A 14,758-nucleotide genomic window follows, 5' to 3' on the forward strand; every position below is an offset into this window, starting at 1 on the left:
ATATGATTTTTAATAAAACTTTGTTCATCGATTTAGCTAGGAGCTCAGCTTTAGAAGATTGTAACTCTTAAATGATAGCGTGTACATAATATAAACGTCAAACTATGATTACATTATAAGCTGCTTTGTTAGCTGGAACGGATACCAACTTTTTATGTAGGGATTTGATATCCACGATCAGCTTTGGAGTTATCGAAATAGACTTTGAGGGGAGGGCCAATCGATTATTGTTACAAAACTATATTTTCTTATCTTTTATGGACGATATTTGATTCATCAACGGCATTGAGGCATTAAATTCAACCTCTTCTCTTTTATAACAGTTTTTACAATATTTATTTAAAGCTTCTGTCAATTCTAATTGCCATGTATGGAAATTTATTTTAGATGCTATTCGGTATTAAGGACATTTATTTAGCAGTTTTCTAAGGAGATTGTGTTTAATAAACTAAATTTATCCTGTAGAAATATGCCCTACAGGGTCATAGTGGTACACTGAGTCGATACAATCACACGAGGAAAGTCTATTTGAAATGTCATCTTCTGCTACTTCTTTATTAGTTAGAAATTTCAAATAGGCTTTTTATATTTATAACATTCTTTATTTTTAAAGTATTGCGAAATACAATTTTCTACATTTTTATTCCTGAATAAACCGTTTAAATTGAGGATGTATATACCTTTGTTGCTAAAAGAAAGTAACATAATTTTATTACACTGCTCCATATCATACAAAAAAGTTTTGAACTTTGAACTCCACTTTAAATGTTCGACGTTGTTTCCTTTTAATGTTTCTATTAATTATCTTAATTATCTTACCATGTGATCTTCTCTTACGCCTCCTTTCTTAAAATAATGAAACACAGTTATACTTTCAGTTAATTTATACAGTGATAGTTTCAAAATATCAGATGGGGATTTTGCTCGACAATCATTCTTTTAGTTGTTTAAAAACCCAATGTTGTAAAATTAGTGCATTGTAACCTTTAGAAGAGAATCGTGTAGTCGCCATTTTGTGGGCAATGAAATTAACTGTATTCCAATATTTTCGTCTTAAGATGGTTTTATGGCCTACATGTATTACATGTTTGATGTTCCAAGCTTTATTTTTACATATATTGGATAAGTAATATTGTTGAATAAAGTAATTTCTTGATGTAAGTTTTCGAGCTCGATATGTTCGTCCCAAAATTTATAATGCATTCGCACATCTTCGTTTCTTACAAATAACTACATTAAGTCTTCAATTCCAAATGTTTATTTTACTTCTAATACATAATTTAAGCAAACATTATGTACTTTTCGAATATCAATGTTATTAATAAATAGTCATTGTGAGTTATAAATGGCATTTTTCTGTCTTTGTATCATTTCGGTTTTTACCGTATCGTGGCTAAGCTATCTGCAATATAAAGAATGTACAGTAATGTTTCGTCGCCTTCTATTGTCTGCTTTAACCGGGCAGAATATGATATATGATCATTTTTTCTTAAAATGACCAAAATACTCAATTTGAACAACATCAATACGAACACATCAAACCATAATAATATTGGGCAAGATGGAATGTTTAGTTATAGTTACAAATTCATTTACAAAAACAAATGGGTTTATTTTAAACAAACGTCATTACTAATAAGAGAACTATTCATTACTATAGAATAGAAAATTCCCAAAATAGAAATGGAGGGAAACGCAATACTTATCAAGAGATAAAATGAGCGAAGCTTGTATTCAGTTTGGCTGGTATTAGAAAGTAAAGTGGTCATTTATTATGTATCACTGTAATATAGTTTTCTATATCACGTCTTACAGAACATGGAATTTGATATTTCTTCTATGCTTTGAATAAACGCTGTAGAATATCATCAATGTTAAAACAAAGTTAATAATCGCAATTTTGTGTTTTTCGTGACTGTCAATATAATAACATTCTGTTAGCATCAATATTACCATTTTTAAGAATCGATTTCATAACGGTTGAACTTTCAGGCAGTCTTAAAACAGATTGTATTTGTAACATCTTTTTTTTTAAGTTGCATAGTCTCTACAACGTCGGTTTATGTATATATTTCCTTCTTTTCCCAATCTGTTCAATAATATGAGTTTGCACTAACTGTTAGGGTTCTTAGTGTTAATTACGTCTTTGTAACACATTGCCTTTTTTAAAAGATGAAGCTTTTTTTGCAACACGAAATGCGAAAAAATCAAAAAAAGGTAAAACAAAAACATCACAATATTTTATTTTGATCGTATCTGGGTCAGAACGAAAATTTATTACATCTGAAGTAAGTTTTTTTCGGCAGGGAGTGCGTTAAACCACAAGACTTTATAACAACCTAACACGAAAATTCTTGAAACTTATCACAATTATTGTAGAAAATCAAAGAAAATGGGTTGATGTTCGTGCTGTGGTCAGTAATGAAAATTAGCACGTATAAATTAAGATAATTAGTATTCATGTTATGTAACAACTCAAGAGCCAATTACAAGTATCTTTATCGAAGCGACAAAACTGTGTAAACATATTATTAAAAGGTATCCAAGCACAACATTCTGAAGGGTTACTCGTATACAGTAGGTGTATTTTAACACACAGGGCGTCTTTGGGCGCTTCGTTCTTCTTGTTTTTCTTTGTCCGATCCTAGATACAATCGCCTTAACGACACGAACAAAGTCCAAGAACATTGTTATCGGGTCAAAATTCCACACCACCTACAAACCGGGAGGACCGAGAACTACACGAGAACAAAATTGCGGAAAGTAAAGTTAAGAACGATGCGTGCATGATTTACAGCGAACAACTCTACTACCGGTTCCCGGTATTAGGGCGTTTTACGCGAGTTACACGTTCCGAATCGACTCGATTCTATCCTGGAAACAAGCGCCCAAAGACGCCCACATAGTGTGTAACCTGACATCATTCAAAACAAGGGGCCAATATCGTTGTTGTTTTCCTTCTTTTTGCGTCTATATCAAGACCTATAGTTGACTCGTGTATAATAATTCATCGTTGGCAGAAAAACTTTATTTTATAAAGAAAGAATGGAGGTCTTAAGTGTTACTCGAACATTGTGGAACGCAATTACAAATATGTCGAGTTAAGTTTTTTAGTGATATATAATACGCAATACAAACATCACCAAAGGCATTTTTGCAGAACGTTAAATTTTGAAAAAGTTTTCAACAAAACATGAAAATATGAACACATGATTCGAGGGAGAACTTTTAAAACAGCGGATACATATTGAAATCTGTCGCCATAACAGTTTTCGTATGTATGTCGAAACCAAAAGTCAGCATTTGTTCAATAAGTTTATAACATGCGATACACAACATTTGTCGACATAACAGCAAGTTTTTTGTTGCAGCAACTAACAATGTAAAAACTTTAACAAACAGAATTTAAATTGTCACAAGAATCGACTTGATGACTATAAAGTATAAAAGTAACACTTTATAAACGTTGATATAAACTAAGTATTTAACAACCAGTTAAATTCATTTTCTTTAAATGAATTAATTGAGGCAGGGCTCATAAAAATATACTTGATTACAACGATGAGCAGTATATGTTCAAGTAACAATTAATAATCTGGTTTCTTCTGTTCTGTTTCAATAATGGTAATAATTATTTAATATCTTTAATCGTTAACCCTTTGGTAATCTTACACTACATGGCGTACACTCAAAATTTATGGAAGGGTTTAACTACTTGGCATTTGTGACCGTAGTCATATGATTATAAAATATGATGTCTGTTTTTCACCATCTGTATCTAAAACTAACAGTTTTTGCAATATATTACGAGTGAATCATATATGTTTCAATAAACGGACTATTTTTGTTTGTTTTTATATTTCATAATTTTTTGTAAAGATATATTGATATTGAAAAACACCAATACATACATATCATACCACAATGGTATTTATTTTCATCAGATTGCATTTCTAAATTATTGTCACTATTACAATAACATAAAAATAAGAGTTTATTTCCCTACAATCGTTAATAGTATTTGGAGATTAATTCAAATGTAAGGGATATACAGTGAAAACTGTTGGAAACGAGATATTCCCGGGAGACGAAATGAACTAAGCTTTAATTTTATTGTACTGGTACTCATCAAGCTTTATCACATAGAATATTAGTCAATAATTATTTATAACTGCAGTTTAGTTTTCTTTATTAAGTCTAATTGTGGATGAGAATTGGAATCATTTTTTTTTTCTGTATTTTGATCCAACAGTGTAGAATTTAATGAAGGTTACTTATTTCAATACATCTTCCTTGGTTGTACTTTCAGGCTAGGGTTTGGGTAAGGGCCATAAAGATGTTTAATGTTTCATCATCGATTTTATCTTCATACTGATATGTGTGATTTAAAACTAGATGAAGCTTTAAAACACAAAGCCACGTTTGTTTTTACAATTAAGATATATTCCCGTTTTGTTTAATTCGAACTAGAGAAAAAAAAAATTATGCTATAGACGTTTTAGAATTAAGTTTGGAATAGTTTTGAAATATAACCCATTTTGTACTGAGTTAGGGTTAGCGTAAAGGTTGTGATGTAATGTGTATGCATATTAAGGGGACATTTTTTTAACTAAAAACGTGTCATTTTTGTCTGTAAGGGGATATAAAAATAATTAAATTTGGTGACATTTTCCTAATAGTTCGTGATTTGTTCAACCTATTATGAGTATATTTGTTATCATACAATTGCATGCTGTTATTGTACGCAATGTTTCGGACCAATTAACTTACTACACACTTTCATGTGACTTTCTCTATATTCTACGACCAGCAATGACGTTTGTTGTTTAAATATACATTTCGCATTTCGCTATATATTAAATATACGTCAAAATAAATCACAAAATTGGATTTTTCATCATCTAGGTAAGTTAACATACCATAATCAAAGTAAAAACCCATCATCACATTTGATGAACAAGCAACATAAGAACATAATATAGTGATAAATGCAAATTTCACAAATACATAGTTAAAAGTTTTGAAGTAAATTAATCGGAGACACAATTAATACATTTAATTGAAGACACATGACTGTAAAATCGCATATCTCTTTGAAGACAGAGCTTGTATTGAGAATGTCGATCTATTTATAAAGGTCAAAAATAATTTATTGACAAATAATGTAAGTTTTGTTTAATGTTTTACATGAAATAATGTCCCAAAATTGCATATTGTCCGAATCTAAGTTAATGCACAAAGCTAATTTTGGATAAACATTTGGATTTCGCAGGTATAGCTTCACAAACCAGAACAATCGGTTACAAAATAAAAAAGGGATATGATTGCAGCAATGAAAGCAAACAAAAACAGTATAATTGTTTTGCGACCTTATTTTTGAAGACTTTGAAGTATACAAAAGTATAATTAAAAATATATATAGGATATTTGTTTATTTCAGTGTAAGATCGTATTTTATTTCACGAGTGTCATAGAAAAACATATTTTCACGAGTGGCGAAGCCACGAGTGAAAATGTAGTTTTTTTATGATCACGAGTGAACTAAAATACGATCTTACACTGAAATAAACAAATTTTCTGTTTCTTTTATGCTTATTTTCGGAGTTTTATTTGTTTTTTTATTTATTTCTGAATTTCCCCCTTTTTTTTGAAAAGGTTGGGCTTTACGCCGCTACCCGTTGGTCGCCCCTCATGAATAATTATAGCTGTCAACTTTTCTACTTTCGGTTTGCTGAAAAATAGTTCTCTGCTATTCATTCTCATAGCTTAATATTCGCTCGTTTTTTTATTGCAAAGCGTTATGAACAGTAAACAATGAAGTATTATTAGTGCACATATGTTCCAAAAAATAATGAAAACACTTTTTATTTTAAGATGGGCATGAATATATAACCAAATTACTACGCCGCTATTTTAGAATGAAAATCTGGAAGGTCAAATGTGTTAGCAAAACAAATGTGGATACTCATTGGATTTAACCATTTTTCCATAGTTTAAGACTGCATGTACGCGTGTTTTTATAGTTAGTTAATATTCAGTCATCTTATTGTCAGAGACCAGTCTGTTTCGCTTTAAAATGTTTGTTTTCCAGATAAAGAGTAAATGCCACGCTAGTTTGTTGACACATTTTGAGGTGTGGGTGGGGTAAAAAATATCGGATCTATCTGTAAATTGTTGTGTGAATTCTCCAGGAAGCTAATTTTACGTACTACAACGGTTAACAGTTCAAAATATATTTGAACTATGATATAAAATTTTATTTATGTTCGAACAGTTGTTATTGTCTGTAATTTGTTTTGTATGAAAGCAAATGTTCGAACAATCAGCTTCAAAGATCAGTAAAATGTTTGATAAACGGGATAACCGGAAATAAAAGGTAAGTTGTTAATTTCCAATTATATATTTATTTAAATTAATTTTATAAAACTTTTCTTTATTTTTTTTTAAACATTTTTTGACATAATTTACTGAAGTCCAGTGTTCTGTTTTGACCAAGGCAAGTACATTTTACAACAAAGGAATTTAAAAGTAGTTCTGAAAGTTGATATTTTCACTCCTTATTTTGCAGTGAAAATATCAAATTGATATTTTCACTGATTTTATTTCACTGTTAAAATCCCATATTTCATCGTAAAGCATGAAAGAAAATTAAGTTCAGTACCCATTCATCAGTAACAGACATTCTGAAAAATATAAACTGAGCCCGAGCAACAGATTTTATTCATCCAAAACACCCGTGATAACGATTAGGTAAATAGTTTAAACGACAACCTTTCTGTTACTTGAAACTATAAGGCGTCTATTCAGTATCAAAGAAAGAGCTTGAATTACGTGAAATTTGATACTTTAAGCAAATGTTTATCTCTTTGCTACTGTCACCATGTTTGTAAGAATCAAAATACCTTTAGAACATGTATATGACGATTATAGAATAAAGTGTATATGTTAGGGGCTGTTTATGTTCTCAATATATACACATTTGTAAAATGATGTATTGGTACAGCAGATATGATGGTAAGTGTGACACCATACCGGTACATGTCTGTAAACACAGGTTTCTATATAAATTAAAGGGATAGGTTTGTAGTTGATAAATAGCATGTTGCAGTTGTGAAAACATTGGATTAATTTGACGTCATTCAATAAAATGTTTCTGTTTATTTTATAGCATTTTTTTAATAAAATAATGAACTATTCGTGTATATATAAGTAATGAATTGTGGGATTGATGTCATTATCGGGGATATGAACGGACTCCACACACTTGAACCAGTCCAATTGCGTTCAAACACCGATAATGACACCAAGCCTGCAATTCATTCCTTTATTGAACATTAAGTCACATGGCATATGAAACGTTTAGTACAAATGCAAGTTTCACAAAACACTGCTTGTGCTTTATATTTTCCATGGTAGTATTAACTCGGTCGCATAATTTGTTCCGCTGTCTGGTGATATTAATCCTAATCCAGGTCCCAGTTCAAGACACGAGACTCCCCTTGATAGTTCACTTAGTGATATGTCCAATACGCTATCAAATTTCCTGTGTTGTCCCTACTACCTTTCCATTATGCACTATATAAGTATTCTACCCAAATTGGATTTATTGACACCTAAACTCAGTTCCTTCGATATCCTAACCATTTCTCCTGTTCATAGTTCCCATTGTCATATTTCCATTTTCTACAACGAGTGACCTTGTTTACCGGTTTATTGATTGGGATGATCGAGTTTTGTCGCGAAGGGCATTCCACGAAAAGAAAGTAGCCGGAAGAAAAGAGTTGGACAGCAGCTTAGATCTGCAGTGGATGTTGCAGATATCTCCAACACGGGAGGGCATCATAGACGATACGTAAGGCATGAGCCATATAATTTAACATCATGTAAAAAAGGTGACATTATGCTTGCGTCTTCTGTCCTTTAGTTGTCCTTCTAGGGCAGTTTAGATGTATAAATTGTAAATAATAAATAAGTCTACAATCTCGTGTTGATGTAATCGAATACTTCTTTTTAAATGATTCCAAACACGTTTGTTAACAATGGATTAAATACGATTTGTCGTCGACCTTTCTGTAATTTCTGAAACTGCATGGCATGAATTTAATATGAAAGAAAGAGCTTAAATGACTTGTGTGTTTCTCTTACTATGTTTATTTCCATTTCAGATAAAACAAAGGCAATTATTGTCGGACGAAATGTGTTAAAAAGAACTCTCAATCATTGTCGCAGAATTGCATTATTTTATTTCTTTGTCAAGAACAAAATTCAACTCGTGATTTTTTATTTTAATTGGCATATCATTCCGACTGATTTTACAATCACAAAGTTTATTTGCTATAAGGCCACTGGCTGATTTCAATGTACAGATACACAGTATTAATTTACAATTTTGTGCAACAGTACAAATTTTCAAATCGAACTGTTCTTTTATTAAATGCATGGTACAAATATGTAGAGACACCTTTTACTATAGCAACATTAGATGCTTGCATGAGTATTCTTAACTTGTTAATGTTAGGATTAATATAATATGTCTTTGGGATAAATTGGGGTCGTGGATTCTCTTAGAAATCACAGTTTTAAAATGACATACTTTGCATTATCTTCGTGCCCTTGGGATACTACTATATATTAATTTATAAATTGTGAGAACTACTTCTAAATGGTGCATATATACATCTAAATCGTCGGATATTTTAACAATCTGCCCAACATATCAAAATGGTAAATATTCAACCTAATACCTGAAAAAACTGTCAACAAGGTACATAGCTCCTTCTGTCAGTCATAGTTTGATAAATATTACACAAACAACATCTCAATGAATTAGCTCATTCCGAAAACAGAGGTGTTGAACTTTTACTTTGCACAGTAGGGTTGATATTGCATCAACTAATAATGCATGAACATGCAAACATCATTGATATAATCTTTTTCAATATACCTTAATAAATTTTAAGTGAATACAAGCTGCCAATAAATTGTATTTGCTAACCCAAAATAAAAAGTATCACTTTGATTAAAATGCAATGGCATCGTCCATTCAACTGTATTTTTTTCTGAAGATGCCATCTAAGGAATGTATAGTCAGTTTCAACTTTGTCCTTGAAAAAATCAAATGAGTTTTGTATGGGGCCAATCCTATTGATACTTATTTGATATAATTTTCATGTTTTTTATGTTGACATCAAAACGTTTAGTTTTATATGTTATTCAAAATGGTAACTTTGACTGTAATAGAATATGGGTATTATTATTTAATTTTAAACTCAGTTATATTATAGTTGCCTTTTGGTATCAGTACAAATTATTAGTTTAAAATTTAACCCTCTCAGCATAATATTCTATCACACTTAACTTATTCACTATATGGCCTTAGATAAACCATTATGTAATTCCATTTCCACCTTCCAGGCCCACAAAATAAACATACATGGAATATAATTTAATGTTTTATTAAGTATTTTAATAAAACTATATAATATGTAAATAAATATAAAGTCAATGAGTAACAACATACACATGTATTTAAGATTACATTAATCAAATCTTTAATGTTATTGTTGAAGTGACATGCAAATTTATCAAAATAACAACAAGTCAACAAAACTACACACAATCTGGTAGTAATATATTTATTTTATCATATTTATTATAAGAAAACTCTGTTTTTTAACCCACCATTCATCATTTAGGCAAAATGTTCTTTATTTAAACTATTTTACAGTAAATGCAGTGAATTTCAAAAATATCAATTGCTATTGTTTATATTCCAATCGAGCATTTAACTGTCAATTGAATAGTTTACAGAGAAACTATTAATAGTGAAATTTAAATATAAAATGACTATTTTGGTACATTCCAATTATAAACAATAAACGAACTAAACATTGTTTCAACATGATAAGTGGTATTTATTATTTCTATATATATTACACTGTTGGTACTACCCATTATTGTGTTAATTTAAATGCAAGAAAAATATAACAAATTAACAAATGTAATGAAAATATAATAATTAACAATACTCATTTTTAATTTATCCCTGTCAATACAAGATAGGACGTTGACAATTAAGCCCTCTTGTAGCAGCAATTTGAAACGTCTCCTATTCCTCTCATGAACTTCTAAGTTCTATTTTGTGGTGTTTCCTAAAACATGAGTCTGTCAGATGAACTTGTTCCTCCAGTGGCTGCAATCTGAAGAATACAAAAATGAATATTTTAAATCATAATAATCATGTATGTGTGTTTAGTCATTTGAACATATTTTAGAGGTAGATGAATGATATTTTTGCCAATGAAGGGAATGCTCCTTTAAAACATCATGAAAACTAACCTATATAAGTTACAAGAAATGGAATGTCAAAACATGCATTATATGCAACAGAATGCAATTTGGTCTCTATAATACTTCAATGTTCAAATACTCCAATGTTCAACTTTAAAATTATTCAATAAGCAATAAAGCAGAAGTATGGAAATCCATGCTTTACATTTGAATGTTCCTGAACAGCTCCATTAAAAATGATCACATTTCCATTAAGGGGAGAATTCAAGACAGAGTATTTGACATCAGGCAGTCAGACAGACAAACAGACAGATATTCAACATCCTACCCATAACATGTGGTAGGGTAGGCATTCTTAATTATTCCTATAAATTATTGCTCTCCCTTTATTATATGATATCTTTGTTCATTGTCAATAATGAAAGTTGATATATGAAGTAGCCAAATATTATAAATAAATAAATTTGTTTGCTTTTGTTCAAATGACTTCACTGAGTATACTGCTATATGTTTTGGAATATGTTTTCAATTTCACAATAAACTTACCTGATAATGCTATGTATTATCCCACTGCTCTTGATATATTTGATCTGGTGTCGGATCCATTCCCTAGCAGACTTATGTAGATCTTAACAACACTGGTTGTTCTGACTTTGGCTGGTAAAATCACTCAACTGAAACATTATATTATAATATACAATATGTGATAAATCATAAATCATATATCTATCTTTTTATCAATGACATGTTATTCGAAGGATAAGGTCTCAAATCACAATTATGCTTACATTTACTCCTTTAGGTCACACACACACACACACACACACACACACACACACACACACACACACACACACACACACATTTCATGTGTTTCCAATATAATTACATACTACTGAACAGTAGCAATAATTATCCTGGGTGCTTCGACCAGGGTGTATTAAGAGAAAGTTGAAATAGACTTTAGAATGGGTAAGATTCCTTGAAAATGACGCCATTGCTGTCAATTTTTCTCAATGTTTACACGCGGTTTATTTTGATTGTAAATATGTGCAAATGAAACAAAATATGTTTAAATCGAGGGTATATCTATACATAGTAAGGGCAAGACCTGCAAGCAATTGTTGGTCTCGACCCAGTGTCGTACTTGTGTAAGATTTTGGAATAATATGCACACACTAACAAGGTAAATATTGTTCTCAAAATGCAGCTTGTTGTCACTGGTTTTGTTTCATGGTTGCGTGGAAAAGTTTCACACATAAATAAGGTCACAAATAAGAAATGGACGTTTTCTTACCTCTAAATTCATGACTATCATGGATATCGATGATATACAATTGTTTTCTATTTAGGCAGAGTCCATGTGTCTGTAAAATCGTCGAAAGTAGTTGGGAATCGAGCTTTTAGTTATGTCTGGTCAGCCATCTTTGTTTTGGATAAGTCAGTAAACCAAACTCCCAGAGGTCGGTTAAATTTTGTCCAAAAGTTAGCCGAATCACGCGCTGGTTAGGATACCTTGATTTTTATAAAATCGGTTTTCGGATAAGTTGACCAAACCAGGGAGATAACCAAAAGATAACCGCTGGTTAGGACTTATCCACGTTTATACAATTGGCTGCAGGTGTTTAATGAAACGTGTAACCCCATCTTCCTTTTTGTCTGTATTAAATAAAGTATTCTATCTCATCCGAGTCTTTATCTGTTTTAACACCTATCAAATGTTCATCATTGTCCGCCGCGTTGTTTATTTTTAATAAATTACCTAAGTGCCTTACACATTCTACGGTCGATATGTTGGTATGGTTGTTTCACATTGTGTTAAACCATCAAAGTCGATAACTTAACATTATTATAATATATTATAGTATGAAATATCTTAACAATACATATCCATAAGGAAATGGATATTTTACAGCCTTATGTGAGGATACTGCGTGAACGCTTGTGTATGAAATGAATTGGGAAGACATACTATGTTAACTATCAAATTGTTATTTGAAAGTGTTGAGTATGTGAGTAAAATCACAAAACTAAATAAAAAATAATTAGTTGACTTTACATTTTGAAACAATAATAAGGGTCGAAATTCATCCGAGGTCAAAACATCACAAAGACGTCAAAAAATGTCACAACATTGCAAATATTTCGAACCAAAGTTAAAACCCAAAGTTAACATTGGTTGGGAAATCATAACTTGAAAAAAATATTGGTGTCAGAACAAAAGTGGCTTTTATTTTAGCAATGAAAAAGGTTAACTCAATCACCAGCAGCATAAATATGTAAATAGGACAATTTTAAAGACATTGAAGTATGAAGTAGAACCAATTTTTAAAGGTATAATCAACTTTGAAAACTTTTCAACCAGTCTTACACATCTTCTTCAAATGGATTAATTGATCATGAGCAACTGTTCTAACTCATTCAACACATACATAATGATCAGAAATTAAATACAATTCACCCGTCAATAGCATGAAACTTTATAGTGTACATTCAAAAACAAAGAAATAGATCTTGCGAAGTACTCTTGATAACGATCAATTAAATATTATTCATCAGTGACCCATCTGTAGCATAAAATTATAGAGAGTTCATTCAATAACAAAGAAAGAGATCTTGCAAGGTACTCTTGATAACGACCTATGAAATATGTTTCTTCGGTGACCCTTCTGGAACATAAAACTAAGTGTACATTAAATATCATAGAAAGAGCTTGAAATACGTGAAATTTGGTTCTGTAAGCAAGTGTTTAAACAATATAAGATTTGGCGTTTTCAACAATGTTTATATCAGGATCAATGGTCTTGGAATGTGTAGGAAGATTAAAACATAAGCTTTATAAGTGAGAGTTTGTTCAGGTTTTCAGTATTCAAATATTTGTAAAACGATGCATTTACGACACTAATAATGACACATCAAATCATAATGGTACTTGGCCAGATGATGTTTTAGTATTTGATACAAATACATTTTCACAAATCAGGGGTCTATTTCAAATAAACGATATAAATTATGGGATGATAAGTCAACAATATACAGATAGAGAGTAGAAATCAGGGCAAACGCAATAGTTTTCGGGATATATAATGAACGGAGCTTGAAGATGGTTGGGCAGATGTGGTCAAGTTTAAAATGTAAATTTACTGGGGGTTTAAACTAATTTGTGTGCACAACCTCACTCTTATCCCAATAATCTCGAATAAAGTAAAAGGGTGAAGGGTAAATCTCATGAAAGTATGTTAGGGAACTATGATAAAAGCTTTCAAAGATATAATGCAGTTATTGTTTGAAACCATAAAAATCCAACACAGTCTGCCTTAGCAAATTAAAGGTTTTAAACTGTGTGATCATAACGTTTCATAATGAAAATCATGAATGTACTAACTCTGGCAATAATCAAAGAAAACATTATAAGAAATTAAAATACAATATATATTTGCTATTAAAATCAAATGATATTCCTAAGTAAATTTAAAAATAAGTGACGTTATAGTCCTACTTTGAAACTTTTCGAGTGAACCAAACGATTGAAAAAAAAACAGTTTTAATTTGAAACAAATCTGCAATTGTTTAATCAAATGAATGAACGCTTAGTTATGTAAGGATGCGACATTCATCTTTATATTCTTATAAAGAATTCATCCTTGAAAACCAGAAGGCAAGTACTATTCAAAGTAGTGCCATTATATCAACGGCTTCGGTAAGATCGCAACAATTCATTGAGTGTATCTGACAAACAGCTGCTAGAGACATTCTTATTTTACCAATTGTTTTAAAAACATCATCATAGAATCGCGATGAGCAATACTGTTAACAATCACTATTGTACTTAGATATAAGACAAGAATGGCCATTTAAAGATTTTGAGATATTTTTTTTTGTTATTAACGATATCTGAAACCCTGTTTAAGATGTTTTTTCCGTCATAAGTTTACTGCGAGAGCTGATATTTTTGTGCGTTTTATTTGTAAACATAATGTTTTTTTTGTAGAAACCCTTTTCGATAAGCCATACACTACCCTTGTGATTTTGTTTAGGAAATTTGAGGATTTTCTTTTTTTCTTCACATATGATCATTTTTTTATTTATTCAATTATGAATTTTGCTCACATTTCAGGGATGATCCAGATGATCGAAAATCAGCCTGAGTAGTTCCCATATGTAAAAGGAATGACAAAACGTTTGTAGGTTACTACCGCCCGGTTTCTATTCTAAGTATTGAATCAAAGATTTATAAAAGGCTTGTTTATGACCAAGTTGAAACATACTTCAAGGTTAACAATAAATTGTATAAATTTCAGTCAGTGTTGAGAAGTGGCTTTTCAACAGAAACATTTAAAGTGACACTCTTATTCAAAATTATTTAATACACGTGTATAACAAACATAAATTTTGAGTGATAAACCTTTAACAACTTATTTAATTATGCAATTATTGAAAATACTAATTACTGATAACAATATTGTAA

The sequence above is a fragment of the Mya arenaria genome, chromosome 12 (genome assembly GCF_026914265.1).
Source record: "Mya arenaria isolate MELC-2E11 chromosome 12, ASM2691426v1".
NCBI lineage: Eukaryota > Metazoa > Mollusca > Bivalvia > Myida > Myidae > Mya > Mya arenaria.